This window comes from Lissotriton vulgaris, unplaced genomic scaffold (assembly GCF_964263255.1).
Source record: "Lissotriton vulgaris unplaced genomic scaffold, aLisVul1.2 SCAFFOLD_1389, whole genome shotgun sequence".
NCBI classification, from domain to species: domain Eukaryota; kingdom Metazoa; phylum Chordata; class Amphibia; order Caudata; family Salamandridae; genus Lissotriton; species Lissotriton vulgaris.
Genome location: NW_028240620.1, coordinates 247,795 through 271,308, shown reverse-complemented (window position 1 = coordinate 271,308; position 23,514 = coordinate 247,795). Strand labels below are relative to the sequence as shown.

At 48.0% G+C, this 23,514-nt stretch overlaps 1 protein-coding gene across 1 annotated transcript in view; it reads right to left on the bottom strand.

Annotated features, from left to right (window-relative positions):
* LOC147672935 (uncharacterized) overlaps positions 1-23,514 on the bottom strand; it is a 66,839-nt gene that overhangs the window by 2,707 nt on the left and 40,618 nt on the right. The gene's annotated exons all lie outside the window — the stretch shown is intronic.

Below are 23,514 nucleotides of genomic sequence, written 5' to 3'. Positions count from 1 at the left end.
ATATTTTCAAAGATACGGCTCTCTCCTTCCCTCTCCCTTGCGCCAGCACTGATTACAGCAGTCCTGCGCCATGCACACACCTTAGCACAAGAGCGCTAGGGTGCGTGTGTGTGAGCCCAGCATAGGTTTTTGTACAGGACGGATACCCTTCCTGTACAAAATAGTAGACACGAGGGAATGCTTTTCCTACTTTGTATGCGTGTTGCAGAGTGCAGCGCGCATGCAAAGTCGGAAAAGGAAGGATAAATCAAAGCATTTCTCCTTCCTTTGCGCCTAGTTTAAAAGGGTGCAGTTTGTTCACGCTAAACCCAATCTACTGTATTTGGTAAATTGGTTTTAGTGTGAGAAACCTTGGGTGGTTGCACGGGAACGCCCATGCACCCACCTTGACAGGCCCCAAAGGTGTGAAGGAATGTGAAGCAGTGATATGTACTCGTTCACATTACTTTTACGTTATTTCCAGCGCTAAACAAGAGTAGGGCTGGAAAGTAAATTAGGAAAAAAAGATTTTGCGCTGTTTTGTGCCACCTTTGTGACGAAAATACGGCGCAAAATATTAGTAAATCCCCCTTCTTCTTTACCGCCTTTAAAACTTAGCAAGGAATTGTTCATCATACACAGATATTTAACTAAAAGTTCTGTTGATCAGGTGACATCTTATTAATGTCTGAAAAGGAGGAGATTTACCAGCGTTTACAGCGCTTAGCAAAGTAAGGGTGCTCATGGAGCACCCAAGTGCTTGAGGTATAGCTTAAGATAGACGCATATGGTCAGGATTTCAATTAAACAACAATAGAGTTTAGAAAAAGAGATGGATCAGGCGGGGCTGCAAAATTTCCAGTAACTTTTTCACAAGGTATACAACAAAAGTAACTCCATTTACACACTTCTTCTTATTCTTTCCTATTCACTTAAGATCATCTCAAATACCAACTCCTGTCTTTACCCGCTGTTCATAAGCCACCTTTGACACTTTCAACAGCTCCCTTGGTTCAAGCTTTTCTGGTTTCTTCTAACTTGGAAGATTGGAACATTATTGTCAGTTGAGGGGGGTTTCCTATCGCCATAACATCTGTCCATCTCCCTGAAACTAGTGCAACTTACAGCGCTCGGTTCTGGTCCTGAAAGACAACTTTAAAAAGCAAGTCTTTAGTTCTTCCTAAAGCAGATAAAGTTCTGTAACATGCAGCTCCTTCCGGGGCTTTTGTGGCAAACAGAACAAGGGTTTCACTGTAAGGCCCATCCTTTACATTATAAGCGCAGATAAGGCAAACAAACGTTGATTCATATCATTTAATATTCAACGAGATCAGTCATTTAGTACTTATAGAGAATCCATCACAACCAATAATTTACCTGACATATCCCCGCAGCAGATGTGTGCATATTACTCTTTTTTCCACCTTTTCCACCATTACATGGCATTTGGCATGATGTTGTCCGTTTGGGGCCCAGGATGCCACTTTGTGACTGGATGGGCATTTGGTAGAGCGGGAGGAGGTGCCAGTTGTCCACAGGTGATGCGGCATTTCTACCTTTCCATATTTCTCATCTTCAAGTTTATCTAATTTCCTGTCCTTCGGCCCCCCTTCTGCCCTCTGGCTGCTCACTCTGTGGGGTTCATCAGAAGTCAGAAAAAATGCCTGATAGTTACAAGGCTGTGTTTCTCACTTTTTCTACAACACTTATGCAGATAAATGGCCTAGTTTAGAGTTTGTCTAACAGATTATAGCCTCAAAACTAGGATTGGGTGAAGAATTCAGCTCTGCCGTCGGAGCTCGCAAATTTTTGCCCAGAGTGCGGAGTTCCAAAAAACTCCAAGAAGTAATGCAGAATTGAGTTTTTTTTTCTCAAGCGGTTCTCCAATGGTATGGTGGCGGGTGCTTGTGAGAAAATATAACGCGCTAGACCTCCTGGCGAGATTTCTCATTGCGGGAGGTCGCGAGCACTCAAGTGTAGAAATCTGCCATTCTCATGAAGCTGCCACTCAATTAGAATGTCAATTTGAGCGACAGAAAGCAGCAGCGCCCTCTGGAGCAACGTGTAGTGCCGTTCGTGCTGATTTTCCTGACAGTTATAAGGTTATATAAGTTACAATTATAAGGCAGACAGATATCCTGTCTGCCTTATAATTGCCACAGGATGTAATAATAATAATAATAATAAAAACATTTATTAAGCGCATGGTTAAACAGGAAAACAGTGCGTCCCCGCGCTGTGAATGCATTCCGTCAGAACTCCAGAGCAGGCCCCCCAAAACAGGAAGGAAAGAGGCACCTAATACAACTAGACCTTGGGGAACAAATGTGTCTTCAATTTCAGCCTAATGCGCGATTCTGAAGGTTCCACCCGAAGTTCAATTGGAAGTTCATTCCAGTATTTGCTTGCTAGGAACCTAAAGAACCGTCCTCCCATCCGTACTCTTCGGATACGAGGGACCACCATCTGCATGCTGCCCATGGATCTCAACAACCGTTTGGGACGATATTTGGTCATCATACTCTGGAGGTAGGTAGGGCCATGGTCATGTGCGATGCGGTGGGTAAAGCACAAGGTTTTAAACCAAATGCGTTCCTGCATGGGAAGCCAGTGCAAGATTTGAAGAGCACGCTTCCCAGATGACTTCCTAAGTAGTTTCAAAACCAACCTAGCCGCCGCATTCTGGACACATTGGAGTTGGTTCAGGCCCTTTTTACTAAGGACACAGAGCAATGAGTTCCCATAATCGAGAAGAGGAGTGACTAAGGCATGCAGTAGGGTTGTCCTTGCTTTGATGGGGAGAAGATCTACGATCTTACGGAGGACCTTTGGTGTGCCATAGCATTTCCCGGCTACAATTCCCAAGTGTTGAGAGTAAGAGAGGTTAGAATCTAGAAGTACACCCAGATTTTTCACCGTATCTGATGGAATGGGCATAGTACCCAAATCAGCTGGCCATCAGGCTGAAGTCCAGATGGAGGGGGACGGACCGATTTCCAAAATTTCCGTCTTATTACCATTGAGGCAAAGACAGTTATTCTTCATCCAGCCAGCCAGTGCCACAAGACAGGAGGAGAAGTTCTCTGCTGCCACCACTGGGTTATGAGATAGAGTGATCACCAGTTGGGTATCATCCGCATACGAGACAATATCCACCCCATAAGATTCCACCATCCTTGCAAGGGGCTCCATATAGAGATTAAACAACGTAGGGCTCAATATAGAGCCCAGCGGAACCCTTGTCTAAGAGACCTGGGTTTGGATTTATACGGGGGGCAGTGAACTTGAAATTTCCTATCAGCTAAAAAAGAGCTCATCCATTCATAGGCTTGGCCGGCTATCCCCATCTCACTCAAGCGTGAAAGGAGCCCAGAGTGCGATACGGTATCAAAAGCCGCACTCAAGTCCAGTAATATCAGAGCGGCAGTGTGACCATCATCAACTTTGAGGCGAAGCAGTTCTGTGGAGAAAAGGAGGGCAGTCTCAGTAGAGTGCTTCGCCCTGAAACCCGATTGGGAGGAATGAAGAAGATGGTGGTCCTCCTCAAAGCCAACCAGTTGATTTTTCACCATTTTCTCCACTACCTTGGCGCAAAAAGGCAGGAGGGAAATAGGACGAAGATTATCTAATTGAGTCATACTCAGGTTGGCCTTTTTTATGGGAACAACCTGGGCCAGCTTCCATTCCTCAGGCACCCGACTTTCTTGAAATGACAGAGTGGCCAAATTGCCTATGTGGCAACTCAGAAGAGGTAGATGGCTTCTGAGGATCTTAACAGGGGCAACATCCATTGGAGATCCAGAGTGGGTATCCGAGATTATTTTTATCAGCTCCTCCCGCGGAGGAACCTTGAATTCCTCGAGAGCGCCATTTTTCATGGGTCCATAGCAGGTCACCCTAGCCGGGGTAACTACTGTAGGGCTTTGCTGAAAAGATTCATAGATCTTCTGAGGTAACGTGGCGCGAGCAGTCAAGGCTAAACTTGGAGGCAATGTAAGTTAAGTATTTGCGCATGCACCCCAGCAACAACACCCAAGGCCCACCACAAAGAAACACTCCACACAAGGTTATGTAAAAATAGCCTTTGTATTATAATAAATATACATCAGATAAAACACACATCTTGTTACACTGTGCCTACAGGCACGGGCGGAATTTACAAGGGATATTTGTACAGGACAGGACCACCTGGACCACTGTCAAGGGTATCAGCACTTTTAGAAATAATTACTGTAGCACAAAAATATAACAGTAGAGCATACAACCAGTAATCACTGGTAACAGGACCTCTCTAGCACCACCTGTACTAGGGAGAAAACAACCACCTACACGTCACACTACCTGTAGGGGTGCAAAAGCAACACACATGATGTCGTAACATTCAGAGGTGTAAAAGGACAGAGAGAACACATGATGAATAATCTACCCATTCAGAGGTGTAAGCAAAACACATGATGCCGTAACATTCAGAGGTGCAGAATCAATAACAATTTCCCCAAACTCACCAGTCACCACCTGTGACTGTCCCGGTGTCCCAATGTCAGGGCCTAAACGTGGCAGTTGTCCACTAAGTGCTGGACAACTGGAGCAGGGAAAGTTAGCACAAAGTTGGAGCCTCTCTGGGCTCAAAGAACCACCACTGTGGCACTGGTGAGCCTCTCGTAGGCTCTCTCACCAGTAAGGGGGGGCTGCTGAGCCTCTCGGGGCTCCAGCAACGGAAAGGTACAGCCTCGCTGGGCTGGGGGGTCCCTCGCTCTGGGGACCCGGATCACAAATAAATGCTCCTCAAGAGCCTCGCAGGCTCATGGACGAAATGCCCCTCAGAGCCTCTCTGGGCTCGTGGTTAATGTATTCGCGAGCCTCTCTGGCTCGCCAAACAAGAAATGCGCCGGTCGTTGGAGCCTCTCTTAGGCTCGGGTTGGAGTCCCCCCCTTGGGGACTCGGGTCGCTTCAACAATGCCCCCTAAGAGCCTCTCTGACTCTTAACAGCTACCGGCGCGAGGTCGCGCTACAGAGAGGGGGCGGGGCGGACACCGGCAATGTGTCCCGACGCTCCCCCCCCCTCCTCTGCAGGCAGGCACTCACCGGTCTAGCGCTGGGCTTTCCAGCGGCGGCGGGTCTCTCCCGCTGGTCCCGGGGCTCTCCTCTCCTCTCGGGGAGCCTCGGCAGGCTCTCTCGCGGTTCGGTCAAGAAGGCGGGACTTCCGGGTTGACTCTCCCGGGCCGCGCGGTGATTGGACAGCAATCCCTCCACTTCCGGGTCGCCGCGGGCAGCGCGGCGGCCCGTTTTAGGCAGGCGGCTTCCCAGGATCCGAGGAGTGGGCTCCCTCGTGAATCCAATAAATCACGGACCTGGGCAAAACAATACGGCAATGAGCGGGGTGGCACCCGCTCCGTCAAACCACCACACGGGGCGATCGGAGGCCGGGTGGGCACCGGCCTCTGCAGACCACAGCGCTCCCAAGCGCTGCCGGCACAAATAAGCGCTCGTAAGCGCTAAACTGCAGCAAAAAGCGCTCCCAGGCGCTAGGGGTAAAATCCAGCGTTTCCAAGCGCTAGGCAGGCGATCTCAGCGCTCCTAGCGCTGAAGGGCAGAGAGCAGCGCTCTCAGGCTGCAGGCAACGAAGTCCTCAGTGCTCCCCAGCACTGGAGGACAGGACAGGGCTCCAGCAGGGCTGGAGGCAGGCAGGGGGGGCAAGGCTGGGCCAGAGCCAGCACACTGGGTCTCCAGGCAGGGAGACTCCCCAAGTGGCGGTCCTTCTGGCCCCAGCAGCGGCAAAAGCCCCCTCTGGCAGGATTCCAAAAGTAGAACATTTTCCAAGGGGACACAGCCCCTTTTTATACAGACAAATCCTTTGTTACAATGTGCAGGGTGGGGGAAAACCAGTCGCAGCTGGTTCTGGAGCACTCTTGATGGCCCAACCACCCATTTCATTCACTGGGGAGGCTAGGGTCGTTAGACACACCACAGGGGGGGCGGAGCCAGCATTGTGTGGGGAAACCCCAGCCCATCCAGGACCCAGGTACACTCCTCCCACACATCACTCATGCTAATCTCCCACTCACCACCGGGCAGACCCATCCAGACTTCCTGGAGCCTGGCATGCCAGCCAGCTCCAGCCAATCACGCTCCAGCACCCTCACTGCACACATATCTCAATGTCCAGAAGTAGCACTTCCCAACTAGACACATACATGCCACAGACACCATCTTGCAGCATTCACTCTCACGAGTTTAGGCATACCAAACTCGAGCCTGCACTCCCCACGCATCAGGAACTACCAGGGATACACACATTCCCCATGCATTCCTATGGGAGGGCAGGCCAGCCATACTTCACGCACGCACTTTCACTCTGGGACTCAGGGGAAAGTGCGCAGAGACCCAAAAATCACTAACACAGGGTCACAAATAAGGCAAAAAGTCTAGGGGTGAACCTGCCCTGCGGGCCAAGATGTTAACTCCTTATAAATTAAAAAGAGCTCTTTGGATGAATTATCCGAATTTTCAATCCTCTCTTTAATGTGATCTCTTTTCGCCTTTCTAATCAGGCTATGGTACGCCCTCAGGCTACTCCTATAGGATTCTTTGTGAGTAGAATCATAATCTTTCCGCCACCGGCATTCTAGGACCTTACATTTGGCCTTAGCTGCACACAGCTCCTCATTGTACCAAGGGGCTGACCTAGATCCGCGTGTAGGGGCTTTTTGAGTCCAAGGGGCCACCTTATCCAGGGCCTTAGTTACCCAATCCTCATAATCCTTCCAAGCTCCCATGAGAGTCTGACTAAACGGAGGGATTTCCAGGTTTAAGGCAGAATCAAATGTCTCATGGCTGAATTTCCTCCAATTCCTGCGTCTAGGTGGAGGTGGACGCTTAGGTTTTTCCCCTCTGATCAAGCCCAGCGCACTAAATGGAATGAGGTAATGGTCAGACCATAAAATCCTGATAGGGGGGAATACTTTAATATCATCCCAGTTAGAAAAGATGGGATCAAGAAGATGTCCCGCTTGATGAGTTGGTCACCCATCAGATAGTCTAAGCATCAGGGCTTTCAGAGAGGTAATTACGGATTGTGCTTCAGTACAGTTAGCATCCACAAAATGTAGGTTAAGATCACCTACTATGAGGAATTTACTATACCGAAGGGCTGGCTGAGTCACCGTTTCAAGGAGGCTATCCGCAAACTGTAAGGACCCCCCGGGAGGGCGATAAATAAGATAGCCCTTAATGGTACACTCCGGGGAGACTTTGATGGAGAAAAGGCCCGCTTCGCAGTTACTAATCGATACTTGTTTCAAGGAGCACTCAAGGTCAGTTTTATGAACAATAGCTATCCCCCCCCCCCCCTTTTTCGAATTCCTCTGTCAATTCTTAAAAGGCCATATAGAGGCGGGATGGCCTCCCGCATATCAGGGGAAGCGGCCTCATCCAGCCAGGTTTCCGTAAGGAATAACAAGTCAGGTTGATAGTCTATAAGAAGGTCGTGGATATTCAAACAGTGTTTTTTAAAAGAGCGGCAATTCAGTAGGTACATAGAGTTGATCTGTCCCCTTTATCGTCTCCAAATCAGTGGTGGGGAGAAAGTGACAACCTCTACACCTATGGGGCATACAATCAGGCAGCATACCATGTGTACAGTCTGCTTTGGGTATGGGACGAAGAAGAGCTAGTTCTTCACTAGAGTATCGCAACACTCTTACCCGTTCTGTGGAGGCAGAAACAGGGGTCCTGGCCCCTGGCCCCGTCAGATCGTGGACGGGTGCAGACGGGCGCGCCTTGTGCGCGCCTTCGACGCGCACTTGGTGCCCCCACTGCGCCCGTCCGCTGCGCGGTCACTAACCCATCTTCCTAAATAGGGGTAGGTTTGCGAGAACTAGAGCGCTAACCCGAGTGCTGGAGATGCAGAAAGTGGTGGGTTCCTCACCCTCCGCTCAAACGCCCACAATGGATGCGGCGGAACGGGGCGGGATCAGAGAGCAGGTAGTGTTTTAGCAAAAGAATTGTAGTGCAAGCAAAAGAGCAGTTACAAACAAATTACGATACACTTTTAAAAGAACAGTTCAGTCAAGCATCAAATATTTAAAAAACACGGGCCAAATCGCACCGCGCTTCTCCCCTTAACACCCCCGTACTGAGGCTATCCCCAGAGTTCGCTCACGGAGATGACCGTCCCTGCCACTGACAGCCAGCATCCACTGAGCAGCGTCGACCTCTTCCTCCCTAAGTAAGAATGGGTTTGCGAGAACTAGAGCGCTAACCCGAGCACTGGAGATGCAGGAAGTGGTGGGTTCCACACCCTCCGCTCAAACGCCCACAATGGACGCGGCGGAACGGGGCGGGATCAAAGAGCAGGTAGGGTTTTAGCAAAAGAATTGTAGTGCGAGCAAAAGAGCAGTTATAAACAAATTACGATAAATTTTTAAAAGCACAGTTCAGTCAAGCATCAAATATTTAAAAAAATGGGCCAAATCGCACCGCGCTTCTCCCCTTAACACCCCCGTACTGAGGCTATCCCCAGAGTTCGCTCACGGAGATGACTGTCCCTGCCACTGACAGCCAGCATCCACTGAGCAGCGTCGACCTCTTCCTCCCTAAGTAAGAATAGGTTTGCGAGAACTAGAGCGCTAACCCGAGCACTGGAGATGCAGGAAGTGGTGGGTTCCTCACCCTCCGCTCAAACGCCCACAATGGACGCGGCGGAACGGGGCGGGATCAAAGAGCAGGTAGGGTTTTAGCAAAAGAATTGTAGTGCGAGCAAAAGAGCAGTTACAAACAAATTACGATAAATTTTTAAAAGAACAGTTCAGTCAAGCATCAAATATTAAAAAAAACATGGGCCAAATCGCACCGTGCTTCTCCCCTTAACACCCCAGTACTGAGGCTATCTCCAGAGTTTGCTCACGGAGATGACTGTCCCTGCCACTGACAGCCAGCATCCACCATTTTTAATGGGGCGGGCAGGATACCTGTCACATTGGGATGGAATTAATCATCCACTGAAATCTAAATCAGGCCTTTGGTGTACACTGTGTGCAGTGTGGCTAACTGGACTTGAAGGATCTTGTGGTTTGTGGGTCTCTCACTGCTTTGAGGTCACCGCAAGGCAAAACTTCTGTCAGCCGTGTCTTGTGCAGATCTTCCTTGATAGGCAGGACTTCTGTCAACTGCGCCTTGTGCAGATCTTCCTTCCAAACAGGACCTCAGTCAGCTGCTCCTTGTGCAGATTGTCCTTCCAGGCAGGACTTCTGTCAGATGTGCCTTGTGCATATTGTCCTTCCAGGCAGGACTTCTGTCAGCTGCGCCTTGTGCAGATCTTCCTTCCAAGCAGGAACTCTTTCAGCCGCGCCTTGTGCAGATCTTCCTTACAGGCAGGACCTCTGTCAGCTGTGCCCTGTGCAGATCTTCTTTCCAGGCAGAACTTCTGTCAGCTGCACCTTGTGCAGATCTTCCTTCCAGGCAGGACTTCTGTCAGCTGCGCCCTGTGCAGATCTTCCTTCTAGTCAGGACTTCTGTCAGCTGTACCTTGAGCAGATCCTACTTCCAGTCAGGACTACTGTCATATGTGCCTTGTGCAGATCTTCCTTCCAGGCAGGACTTCTGTCAGCTGTACCTCGTGCAGATCTTTCTTCCAGGCTGGACTTCTGTCATCTGTGCCTTGTGCAGATCTTCCTTCCAGGCTGCGGCTTCTGTCAACTGTGCCTTGTGCAGCTCTTCTTTCCAGGCTGGACTTCTGTCATCTGTGCCTTGTGCAGATCTTCCTTCCAGGCTGCGGCTTCTCTCAGCTGCGCCTTGTGCAGATCTTCCTTTCTAAGATGGACTTCTGTCAGCGGTGCCCTGTGCAGATCTTTCTTCCAGGCGGGACTTCTGTCAGCTGTGCCTTGTGCAGATGTACCTTTTAGGCTGGACTTCTGTCAGCTGCGCCTTGTGCAGATCTTCCTTCCAGGCAGGACTTCTGTCAGCTGCGTCTTGTGCAGATCTCCCTTCCAATAAATCAATCAATCAATCAATCATAGCATTTGTATAGCGCGCTATTCACCCGGAAGGGTCTCAAGGCGCTTGGGGGAGGGATCCGCTACTGCTCGAACAGCCAGGTCTTGAGTTGTTTCCTGAAGGAGAGATGGTCCTGTGTCAGCCAGAGGTGGATGGGGAGGGAGTTCCATGTCTTGGCTGCCAGGTAGGAGAAGGATCTTCCTCCGGCGGTGGCTCTTCGGATGCATGGTACGGAGGTGAGGGCGAGGCTTGTAGAACGTAGCTGGCGGGTGGGCGTGTAGAAGGTCAGGCGGTCATTGAGGTACTTGGGGCCCAGGTCGTGGAGAGACTTGTGTGCGTGGGTAAGGAGCCTGAACGTGATCCTTTTGCTGACGGGGAGCCAGTGCAGGTCCCTCAGGTGGACGGAGATGTGGCTGCGTCGGGGGATGTCCAAGATGAGTCGGGCGGAGGCGTTCTGTATGCGCTGGAGTCTTTTCTGTAGTTTGGCTGTGGTTCCCGCGTAGAGGGTATTCCCGTAGTCCAGTCGGCTGGTGACAAGTGCCTGAGTGACCGTCTTCCTGGTTTCGGTCGGGATCCAGCGGAAGATCTTTCAGAGCATACGCAGGGTGTTGAAGCACGATGAGGAGACGGCGTTGACTTGTCTGGTCATCGAGAGGGAAGAGTCCAGGATGAAGCCCAGGTTGCGTGCGTGGTCTGCTGGCTTGGGAGCGGTGCCCAGGGTGGGAGGCCACCAGGAGTCGTCCCAGGCGGAGGGCGATGGTCCCAGGATGAGGACTTCCGTCTTGTCTGAGTTCAGTTTCATGCGGCTGTTCCTCATCCACTCGGCGACGTCTTCCATCCCGTCATGTAGGCTCGTTCTGGCGGTGGCGGGGTCGTTGGTGAGGGAGAGGATCAACTGGGTGTCGTCGGCGTAGGAGATGATGTTGAGGTTGTGTGGGCTGAGCAATGATCCTTGCGGTACGCCGCAGATGACCAGACCACAGACAACATGACCGCCCTCAAAGACGCCACCCGCAAGCACCACCAGCTCATCCGCACCACCAAGAAGAAATCACTGACGACTGGACAACAATGCCCACGACAGCAAGGAACTCTTCAGCATCGTCAAGGAGTTCTCCAATCCCAGCACCGGCACATCGACATCACTCCTTCACAAGATCTCTGCGACTCTCTCGCCTCGTACTTCCACCGCAAGATCGCCGACATCCACAACAGCTTCGGCGCACCTTCCAGAGAGAGTCTGGATTTTCTGAGCTCTGTAGAGCATTGGGACAGTCCTACCACATCCACCACACACTACAACACTCCAAGAGTCACGCTACAAGTGTGCTACAAGGTTTTATTAAACCACTGTATCTGAACATCCCCTGGCAAAGGCCAACTAGAGAATAAACATCCTGCCTGCACCAGCAGAGTGCAGAAAGCTTTTCAAGCACCTCGTGGTATACATGGACTTTCTCTATCTTAACTGAAGATGTTAAGCCTTGGGAGATCTCCTTAAACACGACTTAATGGTTTGGGGCCCATATATTAATCTACTGTGCAATGCGAAGGCCAAATTTGATCCAATACTACATACTTGGAAGGGGGCTGAAATAGTCACCATTTTTAAAAAATGGCAACAAGCATGACCCGGCGAATTATCGTCCTATCAGTTTGATAGACATACCTCAGAAATTGTATGCCAAGCACTTGTTATTAAGGTTAACTGATTGGCTTGAAGATACTGGGTTGTTATCTAAGTACCAAGCAGGGTTCAGGAAGAAGACGAGTACTATTGATCAAGTCTTCAGATTCCTCCGTCCATGTTGGAAATACATATCCCTTAGAAAAGGCAGCTTATATGTATCCTTTGTCGATTTGAAGGCTGCATTCGACATGGTACCCAGAAGACTTCTTTGGTCATGCTTGAAGGATCTGGGAGTACCGATCCAATTATTGGCCCAGATAATCAGGCTGCACGAGAGGACTTATGCAAACGTGAGAAGTGGGCCTAGGGGTCAACTTACCAGGGACGTAGATGTGAACAGGGGAGTGCGCCAGGGCTGTGTCCAGGCGCCTACCCTGTTTACATTATATGTAAATGATATTCCAACTCACCAGGAGGGCTGTAATAACGACTCCCCTAGGCTGGCTGGGGAAACAATTCCAGCCTTACTCTTTGCAGATGACACCATCCTAATCTCACACACCCCTCGTGGGCTTCAGAATTTGTTGAATTCCTTTCACTTATACTGCGTCAATAAGGGTTTACAAATTAATGCCAGCAAGACTAAATACATGTCCATTAAACCTCATAAATCTTTTAAAAATAACTAGGAACTAAATAGTCAAAAATTGGAATTTGTACATAGTTTTAATTATTTAGGCATTACAATTGATTCTACATTATCATGGAAGGCTCAACTAGAAAGAAGTAGATTAGTTTGTATCCCAAACAGTGTTCCCATTGCAAAAAAACATGGCGGGAGTACTACAAAAGCAATTTCTCCAGCGCTAGAAGTTTACAAATTTAAGGCGCAGGCGGCTGCCGTGTATGGGGCAGAAGTCTGGGGTCCTTACTGTAAACATAACTTTGGAATAAATGAAAATAAATTCATCCGAAAGTTATTGTCATTACCCATCAAGACACCGATGCTTCCGTTAATGCTGGACCTTGATCTGAAACGCACTGATAATCTAGCAGTACTTCGTCCACTTTTATTTTGGGTTAGAATTTGGGCAACAATAGAATTAGAACACTACAAAAAAGGCTTACAGGAGATAATGAGAGCGGGTGCTACAAAGTCAATCCCGTGGTTACAGCATGTTTCATCATGGTTAATAAAAATAGGATTACCCCACTACTGGAACAAGCCCTCAAATTTGACTACACTTTGTAGCAAAAAACGTAAAATTATCTTTTTGGAAACATATTACCAGTAAATTGTTACAAGATTCCAAATTGGGCTCTTTATCTTCTGCTTTCCTTTCATTTAAAGATACTGCCTCATTCGAACCTCTACTGGATGAGATATGCCCACAAATAGCAAAATCATTGTACCTCAAATTTAGGTACGGCGTACTGCAAACAAATAGAAATACATCGAAATGGCATCATAATAGAACCATTAAGGATAATGATAAGTGCGTATTTTGTAAACATTCCAGTGAAGCTAAGGAAGACGATGCACATATTCTCTTCTTCTGCCCTTTATATGAAACCCCGAGAAAGAACTGGATAAAACCATTGTGTATTAGTCTAAACTTAAGACAGTGTAGAGAGGCAGAACGTTTACTGAGAACTGAGAATGGATACTACGCAATTGGTAGTCTTCAGTGTATCAAGATTCCTCTCTTCTGTGATGTATATTAGAACAAAAAAGGATGGAGATTACAAAAATAACAACTTGTACAGTTTTTCCTTTTTTTTACCTGCAGATACTTTATGATCCCCTTCTTCTCGTGTATGTGACTGATGGACAATATAAGCAATACTGTTTTACAAGGGTGTATATATAGAGATTTTAAATAATCTAGGCTATTTATTGTATTAATGGAAAATTATTTCCTTTTTATGGTAAATTTTATTGATGCCGGGCTGCTAGATTGTATGTGTATGAAATCGAATCTCTTTGGACCCTCGCTATTGTAGTATGCAATCAAGAATTGATGATCTGATGTTTTTATTATGTACTTTTATGATCTAAAAGATTGAAATAAAGTTTTGAATTGTTAAGCCTTGGTAACCTTGGTAACATCAATCCCCTTTGGACAAGGTCCTCCATTTCAGAATGTAACTCATCCTGTGCAGGCACCAACCCTCAAGTCCGTATTGCATGAAGCTGGGTGGTTCTCACCCAAAAGAGGGCCCTCCACAAATTGCACACATTATGTTACACCCCCTGGATAGCCGTGGAAACACACAGACCAACTACACCCCCTCAAGGATCACCAGTCCATCTGCCAGGATCAAGACTCGGATCTTTCAACCTTCTCTGTTACCGTCTCTGGATCGGCCTGTCTCTGTGATTCGTGGAAGCTCCACACTCAGAGTTGCCTTGTAAAACCATCTCATGAGAGTTGAAGAAACAAACAATAAGTGACATGCACTGCACAGAAGTGTAAATAAATCTACCATTTTCATTCCATGTACCATTGTCCTACTGCTGATGTTTTGACATGGATGTTTTGCCGACTATCACAGCAGCTTCTTCGCTTAAAATTTTACTCAACAGTTTGTTTTCCATCATACCTACTTACCTATGTACTGTTTCTGACCCTACGACATCTCTGGCAGACATATTGTGCTGTCTGTTGCTACATAAATAGGAAGTAGATTGCTACTGCAGGAAGAGTGCAGTGTCCTTGCAGTCAGATGCACATGATTGGGATAAAAGGTACCATGTTTTTTAGAAAATCTGCAAGTATTAGAATAATAACATACCAAAAGCAGCACATACAATACAATAACACAGACCGGGTAATTGAAAAACGTGACGCAAACAATGCAATAACACAGGCCAGGCACAAAATCTAATGCAAACAATGCAATAACACAGGCCAGGCACTAGACGCAAACAATGCAATAAGACAGGTCAGGCAGTAGGATCGATGCAAACAATGCAATAACACTGGCCAACCACTATGAGAATCTGATGCAAACACTGCAATAGCACAGGCCAGACACGAGGAGAATCTGAGGCAAACAATGAAATAGCACGGGCCAGGCACCAAGAGAATCTGATGCAAACAATTCAATAACACAGGCCGGACACCAGAACAATCTGATGCAAACAATGCAATAACACGGGCCAGGCACCAAGAGAATCTGATGCAAACAATGCAATAAAACGTGCCAACCACTATGAGAAGCTGATGCAAACAACGCAATAACACAGGCCAGGCACTGAGAGAATCAGACGCAAACAATGCAATAACACGGGCCAGGCACCAACAGAATCTGATGCAAACCATGCAATAACACAGGCCAGGCACTAGAAGAATCTGATGCAAACAATGCAATAACACAGGCCAGGCACTGGGAGAATCTGATGCAAACAATGCAATAACACGGGCCGGACACCAGAACAATCTGATGCAAACAATGCAATAACACGGGCCAGGCACCAAGAGAATCTGATGCAAACAATGCAATAAAACGTGCCAACCACTATGAGAAGCTGATGCAAACAACGCAATAACACAGGCCAGGCACTGAGAGAATCAGACGCAAACAATGCAATAACACGGGCCAGGCACCAACAGAATCTGATGCAAACCATGCAATAACACAGGCCAGGCACTAGAAGAATCTGGTGCAAACAATGCAATAACACAGACCAGGGTTTAGGATTGATGCAAACAATGCAATAACACAGTCTAGACACTGTAAGAATCTGACGCAAACAATGCAATAACACAGGGCAGGCACAAGGAGAATCTGATGCAAACAATGCAATAACACGGGCCAGGCACACGGGGGCCGATTCACAGAACTAACTTAAGACAAAATCCTAAACTTACTACTATTGATATTCACAGAAGGCATTTAGTAGTAGTAAAGTCAGGATTTTGTCTTAAGTTTGACTTAGGACAAACTTTTTTTTTTTTAAACCGTTTTTATTGGCAATTTTTCCCAAACTGAACAGTGCAGTCAATTCGTACAATAAGGTGCAATTTGCAGTTACCCCACTCCCGCCACCCCCCTCCCCAGCCATCACCCCACCAAGGCATACAATACACAAATACAGGTGAACCTCGTTCGGGATTCCCACTCGATCATCAACATTTCAATTTTCACAATGCACCTCTGCTCTTCAGTATGGACCTCTCGTCACGTATCCTTACAGTCCAGCATCGAGTCCGTGATATTTTCGCCATTTCCCCCACACTTTTCTGAACTTCCTGGGGCACCCCCGTACCTTATACGTAACCCTCTCAGCCGCCATATACATATCTAGGCCTCCCCTCCATTCCTCTAGACGTGGTATCACTTGTGCCCCCCAGTATTTTGCAATATCTCTCTTGGCCACTACTAAGGCCAGTACAAGGAAGGTCAGCAGATGGCGCGGAAGGTCCACATCGATTGTCATGCCCAATAGAGCCAGCTTGGGGTCGACCTGCAATTGAAACTCTAGTACATCAGACAGTTCCGTGAAAACATCTGACCAGTACCCCTGTATCTTAGGGCACGACCACAGGACATGAAAGAAATCCCCCCTTGGGTTCTGACACCTCAGGCATTTGGCATCTTCCGTCTTTCCCATCTTATGAAGCCTCACCCTATCAAAGTATGTTCTATGTAACACGTTAAATTGGATGAGGCGGAGTCGGGATTTAACTCCCACCTCCCTAGGATGTGTTAAGATCAATTCCCAGTCAATGTCTTCCATGCCCCCCACGTCCGCCTCCCATTGGTGTCTCAGCCTGGCCAGGTCTCCCAACATATTATTTGTGAGGGTCTTGTAGGTCAGAGAGACCTCTTTCTGCTGGATATGTTCCTGTAGGAGTCTGCCCTCAAGAGGAGCGAAGTCTGCCAGATCTGCAGTGTCAACATTCTGGGCTCTCCATGCATGTTGTAATCTCATATATTTGTATCTCTGTGTGGGGTGTAAGTCGAACTCTGTGGCCAGAGCTGTGAATGTTTTCAGTTGCCCTTTGGCAAGGATATCTCCCAGCGTGGAGATCCCTATGTCATCCCACCTCTTGTATCCCGTTAGTTTGTGGAGCTCCTTCAGCCACGTGCAGTGCCAGATCGGTGTTTGTTTCGTTGGTCTCCTGTCCCACCCCATTCGTTTCGTGGATGCCCTCCATGCCTGAATGGTAATGTCAGTAGCCGGTAGGAGACATTTCTGGCCTTGCCCCCCATACAGATAGGAAAGGATGTGTCTAGGTGCCAGTTTATGACGCTCTAATGCGTAGGAGGGGTGATCTGCCTGTGCATGTATCCACTCGTTTATCGGGGCCAGGTGTTCCGCCCAGTAGTATGCTTCTAGATTTGGGAGCGAGATCCCCCTGCTATATTGGTGCCTCTGCAGGGTGGTCAGGGCCACCCTGGGTTGTTTTCCCAGCCATATAAAAGACCGGAGGTCCGCATGTATCTTGGGGAAGACTGTCGGGGGGAGGGGGTAGTACTCATTTTGAAGGGCGTACAGGTACTTGGGGCGAATAATCATCTTATACATGGCCGCCCGGCCTAGGAGGGTGAGCGGGAGCAGCCTCTAGCGGTCCATATCTGTTACGGAGTTCACCATGATACGCTCAATATTTCGGGTGTATGAGATATGTCTGTCCAGGGTGAGGTAGACCCCTAAATACTGAAATCCCTCAGTCGTAGTGAACAGCCGCCCCGGCAGGTCCAGCCACTCCCCTCTCCCTGCGGGGTCATATAGAACCGACTTATGCCAATTTATTCTATATCCGGCATGGCGCCCGTAGCGTTCCAGTTCGTGGAACAGTTGCGGGATCGACGTCTCCGGGGAAGTTACGTACAGGAGAACGTTGTCTGCATAAAGGGAGATTTTTTCCTCGTTCATTTCTCCTTCGGTCTGTTGAAAACCCCTGATGGTCGGGTTCTGGCTAATTCTAGCCGCCAAAACCTCTATCGTTAGAGCAAATAAGAGTGGGGAGAGGGGGCACCCCTGTCTGGTCCCTCGCCGAATTTGGAATTTCCGCGAGAGAACTCCGTTCACTCTTACCCTGGCCCTCGGTTCAGTGTACAGCAGCTGCACCCATGCTTGGAATTTCGGCCCAAAGCCGAATTTCTGCAGGACTCCCTCCAGAAAAGGCCAGTGCACCGCGTCGAAGGCCTTTTCCGCATCTAGGGACAGGAACCAGTGCAGGACTTCCCTGTCTCTGACCTCCTGCAGCCAATTGTGAGTGCGCCTAAGATTCAGTCTAGTAGCCCTGTCAGGTATGAACCCAGTCTGATCAAGGTGGATCAGCTGTGTAATCACCCGTCTCACTCTCATCACTAGGATAGTGGCCAGTAGCTTTGTTTCCAGGTTTAATAAGGAAATTGGACGATAGGACTCGCAGAGCTCTTTCGGTTTGCCGTTTTGTGAATGGGATTCTAAAAGGGGGTGGTGATGGACAGAGTATTCTGAATTAAGCAGAACACTCCTACCCAGTCCACAGATCAGGGCTTGATCCATCACCGTTTTTTAGCTCACTGCACCATCCCAGTTCAGAACCTGGCTATATGCAAATTAGTCTGTCCCTGGCCCAGTGCATCATGGGAACAGGGCAGACCAAACTACCTAGCCAATTCTTCACTAGAAAGGAAACAAGCTTCCGGGGACCGGTTTCTGGCATTACAGCCGTCTTCGGCCCGGCTTGCTTGAATCCTGATGGTGCAGTGAGCAAGTGACTCATGTCTGAGCATACCCTTCCACACTTGTAGTGGCCAAAACGATTCTAAAAGGGGGGTGGTGATGGACAGAGTATTCTGAATTAAGCAGAACACTCTTACCCAGTCCACAGATCAGGGCTTGATCCATCACCGTTTTTTAGCTCACTGCACCATCCCAGATCAGAACCTGGCTATATGCAAATTAGTCTGTCCCTGGCCCAGTGCATCATGGGAACAGGGCAGACCAAACTACCAAGCCAATTCTTCACTAGAAAGGAAACAAGCTTCCGGGGACCGGTTTCTGGCATTACAGCCGTCTTCGGCCCGGCTTGCTTGAATCCTGATGGTGCAGTGAGCAAGGGACTCATGTCTGAGCATACCCTTCCACACTTGTAGTGGCCAAAACGATTCTAAAAGGGGGTGGTGATGGACAGAGTATTCTGAATTAAGCAGAACACTCCTACCCAGTCCACAGATCAGGGCTTGATCCATCACCGTTTTTTAGCTACCTTGCTCATTGCACCATCAGGATTCAAGCAAGCCGGGCCGACGACGGCTGAAATGCCAGAAACCGGTCCCCGGAAGCTTGTTTCCTTCCCAGTATAAGAATTGGCTTGCACTGGGACAGGAACAGACTAATTTGCATGTAGCCGGGTTCTGAGCTGGGATGGTGCAGTGAGCTAAAAAACGGTGATGGTTCAAGCCCTGATCTTTGGACTGGGTAAGAGTGGTCTGCTTAATTCAGACACTCTGTTCATCACCACCCCTTTTCTGAATCATTTTGTCCACCATAAGCGTGGAAGGGTATACTCAGATGTGAGTCCCTTGCTCATTGCACCATCAGGATTCAAGCAAGCCGGGCCGACGACGGCTGAAATGCCAGAAACCAGTCTCCGGAAGCTTGTTTCCTTCCCAGTATAAGAATTGGCTTGGTAGTTTGGTTTGCCCCGTTCCCATCATGCACTGGGACAGGAACAGACTAATTTGCATGTAGCCGGGTTCTGAGCTGGGATGGTGCAGTGAGCTAAAAAACGGTGATGGATCAAGCCCTGATCTTTGGACTGGGTAAGAGTGGTCTGCTTAATTCAGACACTCTGTTCATCACCACCCCCTTTTCTGAATCATTTTGTCCACCATAAGCGTGGAAGAGTATACTCAGATGTGAGTCCCTTGCTCATTGCACCATCAGGATTCAAGCAAGCCGGGCCGACGATGGCTAAACTGCCAGAAACCGGTCCCCGGAAGCTTGTTTCCTTCCCAGTATAAGAATTGGCTTGGTAGTTTGGTTTGCCCTGTTCCCATCATGCAGTGGGATAGGAACAGACTAATTTGCATGTAGCCGGGTTCTGAGCTGGGATGGTGCAGTGAGCTAAAAAACGGTGATGGATCAAGCCCTGATCTTTGGACTGGGTAAGAGTGGTCTGCTTAATTCAGACACTCTGTTCATCACCACCCCCTTTTCTGAATCATTTTGTCCACCATTAGCGTGGAAGGGTATACTCAGATGTGAGTCCCTTGCTCATTGCACCATCAGGATTCAAGCAAGCCGGGCCGACGACGGCTGAAATGCCAGATACCGGTCCTCAGAAGCTTGTTTCCTTCCCAGTATAAGAATTGGCTTGGTAGTTTGGTTTGCCCTGTTCCCATCATGCACTGGGACAGGAACAGACTAATTTGCATGTAGCCGGGTTCTGAGCTGGGATGGTGCAGTGAGCTAAAAAACGGTGATGGATCAAGCCCTGATCTTTGGACTGGGTAAGAGTGGTCTGCTTAATTCAGACACTCTGTTCATCACCACCCCCTTTTCTGAATCATTTTGTCCACCATAAGCGTGGAAGGGTATACTCAGATGTGAGTCCATTGCTCATTGCACCATCAGGATTCAAGCAAGCCGGGCCGACGGCGGCTGAAATGCCAGAAACCGGTCCCCGGAAGCTTGTTTCCTTCCCAGTATAAGAATTGGCTTGGTAGTTTGGTTTGCCCTGTTCCCATCATGCACTGGGACAGGAAAAGACTAATTTGCATGTAGCCGGGTTCTGAGCTGGGATGGTGCAGTGAGCTAAAAAACGGTGATGGATCAAGTCCTGATCTTTGGACTGGGTAAGAGTGGTCTGCTTAATTCAGAAACTCTGTTCATCACCACCCCCTTTTCTGAATCATTTTGTCCACCATAAGCGTGGAAGGGTATACTCAGATGTGAGTCCCTTGCTCATTGCACCATCAGGATTCAAGCAAGCCGGGCCGACGGCGGCTGAAATGCCAGAAACCGGTCCCCGGAAGCTTGTTTCCTTCCCAGTATAAGAATTGGCTTGGTAGTTTGGTTTGCCCTGTTCCCATCATGCACTGGGACAGCAACAGACTAATTTGCATGTAGCCGGGTTCTGAGCTGGGATTGTGCAGTGAGCTAAAAAACGGTGATGGATCAAGCCCTGATTTTTGGACTGGGTAAGAGTGGTCTGCTTAATTCAGACACTCTGTTCATCACCACCCCCTTTTCTGTATCATGTCTTTGTGAATGGGGACAATAGTAGCCATGGTCAGGTCGGGAGGGAGTCTACCGTCCTGGAGGGCCTCCTCATATAGCCCCTTAAGATGTTTCACTAGGAGGTCGGCTGTTTGTTTGAAGAATTCGGCCGGGAAGCCATTGGGGCCTGGCATTTTCCCCGGCCTCAGTTTGGCCAGTGCCTCAGATATGTCATCGAGTGCAATGTCAGAGTCGAGCTCCCTCGCGTCCTCAATGGATAAAGTCGGATGGTCAGTTTGGGCCATATACTGCATCGCCTCTTCCCGGGTCCCCAGATCTCTAGCCTCGTAAAAGCTTTCATAATGGTCTGCGAATGCCTCAGCTATGTGTACGTCCGAGCGGCGTATCGTCCCCTGAGGGTCTGTAATCTGCTCCACCCATCTCTCCGCTCGTTCTTTTTTGCTGAGCCACGCCAGGAGCTTACCAGATTTGTCTCCCACATCGTATAGACGATGTAGGGTAGCCAGCGCCTGTGTTTTCGGCTCTCCTGTCACCAGCTCTCTATATTGTGATTGTCTATCTGTGAGTCTCCTGATTGCCCCCGGGTCTATCGAGGTCTGGCATTCCCTTTCCAAATCCAATATATCCTGTTCTATGATGCCGATGTCAAGACCAAAGTACGCTGTCTCTTACCTTAGCAGTGACCGGTATTCTTTGTAGACAGAGTAGAGATTTTCGCAGAGACGCAAGGGACCAACTTCCAGAAAACTCTAACTAAAACTGGCTGACTAGACTTACAGCTAAGCATTAACTAGAACTTTCGGGAGGAGGGCCGGTACTGGACGTTGACGGGAGGATTAGCTTTTGACTGTCGACCTGCAGATTAACAAGAATAATAAAACTCAGTATTCACACTATCTTTATTGTATTCCTACCACTAGTTAGTACCCCCTAAACTCTATGTAAGGGCTAGTTATCGCTAAGCTGATTCCTACCTGCGATTCAGTCTGGTTCTGTCCACCGTCCAGTATTTCTTTGTCTTGTCAGGGATGCTGTCTTGGGAGTTGTCCTCTTTGAATTGTCCTCTTTGATTTAAAAGTCTGCAATTAAATAGAATAAATATAAACAATCTAACCTTACACTTTTATTCTCCTTCTACATTCTCCATTTCCTATTACCTAACACTTACTTGATAAGCTCTCTTCTCTTCTGAATTTTAGGGTGTCTGTTCTGAAGAACCTTTGCATAAATTCTCCTAATAAAAATAAAGTTCACCAAGAGAGAACAACAATTCCAGCAATGACTACTAACTTTGGCTTCAGTGAATATTTCTTGACAAGAGGGTATCTTTAAATATCCTAAAATATAATCTGAAAATCACAATGAATATTCTTGTGAATATCTTCAACATAGAAAACCAAAAAGGTGAATACCTTAAATCACTAAACAATTTCAGCAGTCAAGAAGCAACATTAGCATTCAAATAAATTCCCCAAAAAGAAAATAGTATTAGTTTTGTCCTTATGTTCTAAAAGCTTTCTCTCTTGCGTTGGGCGCCATTAAAATCCAAAGAAACTTAGCTTTAAAGTTGTTCGTCGAGATTCTTGTTCAGCTTGTCAAGTTCTCCAGGCGCGCAGAAATAAGCTGTTCAAAAGGCTTTGTTTTAGAAGAGAAATCCCCAAGAAGTCTTCTCTGAGCGCAGGAAATTCCCTCGAAGTCTTCTCCGAGCGCAGGAGCCAGGAATCAGAAGGTCGCGATGCTGCAACCTCGGAAACTCAGAGGCAAAGCGAGTTTCCCGAAGAGGGTGCAGTTTAAATACCTTCCGCACCAAATGTCAACGTGCGCTTGCACGTGGCAACAGTCTGCAGCCTTCCGCGTGCAACGCGAGCGGAAGGCTTTGTTCTTTCAGACGGCTGCATCACAGCACACGCGTCTATCGCGTGTGAAAGCTTTCAGTTGCAATGTGTCAACACCAAAGGAAATATTACTACAGTTCAATGAACAGGCCAGAAGCGAGATCTTAAAACATGGCATTAATGTTACTGTTTCACCTTAACCTTACTATTTTAGCAAACGTTGTAAAAAGCACTTTAGCACTTTACCCAGTACACAAACAGTTTTCAAAAGACATACTTACATAAGAGGTGCTGGTGCACGGGAAAGGGGTGGGTTTTCTCAGATGGGATAGAAACCAATTAACCAGTTATGAACTAGGGGTGCACTACTGATGGGTACCTTGCATATTTCTATTGGAAGGGACAGACGGAACCGGGGAATCGTGACAGTACTCCCTCCTCAAGATCCCCCCTAAAACCGGTGCAATGGGTTTAGGTTTTTCTGGATGTTGGGTATGAAACCTCTTCAGCATCTTGGGAGCATTTTTCAAATGTTCCAAAGGTTCCCAAGATCTTTCTTCAGGACCGTAACCCTTCCAATCAACCAGATAAAGCAGTTTTCCCCTAGACCTCTTGGAGTCTAGAATCGCCTTAACCTCAAATTCAGGACTTCCCTCTATATCAATGGAGGAGGGGGGTTGGACAAATTGAGTCAGAGCATGAAAAGGTTTGATTAACGATACATGGAACACTGGATGGATTTGAAATTTGGCAGGCAAAGTCAATCTCATACTCACTGGATTTATGATCTTCTCTATAGGGAAAGGACCAATGTATCTAGGGTTGAATTTTCGATTCCCTTTTAGTTTCAGATTCCTAGTGCTCAACCAAACTTTATCCCCAGGAGAATA